The sequence below is a fragment of the Suricata suricatta genome, chromosome 2, assembly GCF_006229205.1.
Source record: "Suricata suricatta isolate VVHF042 chromosome 2, meerkat_22Aug2017_6uvM2_HiC, whole genome shotgun sequence".
NCBI classification, from domain to species: Eukaryota; Metazoa; Chordata; class Mammalia; order Carnivora; family Herpestidae; genus Suricata; species Suricata suricatta.
The window spans coordinates 40,534,340-40,535,949 of NC_043701.1; the positions used below are offsets into that span (position 1 = coordinate 40,534,340).

General features: G+C 36.0%; 1 protein-coding gene across 1 annotated transcript in view; it reads right to left on the reverse strand.

Annotated features, from left to right (window-relative positions):
• The window catches only part of ANLN (anillin actin binding protein), a 37,970-nt gene that overhangs the window by 34,019 nt on the left and 2,341 nt on the right, over nucleotides 1–1,610 (reverse strand). The window lies entirely within an intron of this gene.

Below are 1,610 nucleotides of genomic sequence, written 5' to 3' on the forward strand. Positions count from 1 at the left end.
TGGTCCCAAGTTCCTGAAATCTGGTGACGCTGCCATTGTTGACATGGTTCCTGGCAAGCCCATGTGTGTTGAGAGCTTCTCTGACTATCCTCCTCTGGGTCGCTTTGCTGTTCGTGACATGAGACAGACGGTGGCTGTGGGTGTCATCAAAGCAGTGGACAAGAAGGCAGCTGGAGCTGGCAAGGTCACCAAGTCTGCCCAGAAAGCTCAGAAGGCTAAATGAATATTATCCCCAATACTTGCCACCCCAGTCTTAATTAGAGGTGGAGGAGCGGTCTCAGAACTGTTTGTGTCAATTGGCCATTTAAGTTTAATAGTAAAAGACTGGTTAATGATAACAATGCATCGTAAAACCTTCAGAAGGAAAGGAGAGTGTTTTGTGGACCATTTGTGTTTTTTGTGTGTGTGGCAGTTTTAAGTTATTAGTTTTTAAAATCAGTACTTTTTAATGGAAACAACTTGACCAAAAATCTGTCACAGAATTTTGAGACCCATTAAAACAAAAGTTTAATGAGAAAAAAAAAAAAGAACTTTAAAAAAGAAGAAAATGCCATTATTTAAATTATAATATGTAATAGTCTACACAATATATTAAGGAGTAATTTCATATAAGGGACAGGGTGACTCCCTATTTGAAAAAACAATTTCTTTCATATTATCTCATTAGCACCTTTATAAATATTAAGTGTATTACACCACATTGCATTTTTTGTATTTTAATTCCGTTTTAATTTAACAAAATCATATCATGTATTTGATGACTAACTATAACATATTATTAAGTGCTTTGTGCCAAGCACTTTGCTAAGGCTGTTATGCACATTATCTTATTTAATCCTCCCAATCACCCTTTCCATGCTATTTTATGGATGGGGGAAAATAAGGTTTTACAAGATTAAGTAACTTGTCTAAAGCCACATTTTCAATTACAGAGCTTGGGTTGAATGCAAATCTAATTCCAAAACCTGGCTCTACATTTAAAAACAATGCTCAGACACATAATACTCTTCAGCTTTTCTGTTTTTAAAGATTGTTTTTGAAAGCTGTTGACATCAATCATGTGCAGGGTAAAACTTTCAAATATTTCAAAAGAATACACAGTAAGATTATCATACCCACCCTTGACAGTCTTGTTCAGCAAATGCCTTCTGAAGGCAACTTAGCTGCTAGTTTATTATGTGTCCTTTCAGAGAAACATGATATCTTATATTTATACACATACATAAAGCATTCTACAAAATAATGATCAGTGCTCTGCCTGATGACTAAGAAGAGGCTACATCATTCCATTGTATGAACTTAGGGTAATTTAGTTGTCAACTACTAATTTATTTTGGCTCAGGCTACCAAAATTTATGATTTTTACTTTCTATACCCCCAATCTCTAAAAATACATATAAACACACTCTGCATATAAGATACGTACCTACACATCCATACACATTATCACCCATAATGAAAAGGAAAAGACTTCCAAAGATTGATACTGCATGACTTACCACAGAGCTGGAAACTGTAGCATTATTCAAAGATGCACCCACAGCTCTGGAGGATGGAGCTTTATTCAAAGAGGCCTCGCCGTCCCTGTGGGAACAGCATGTAGCTTCCTG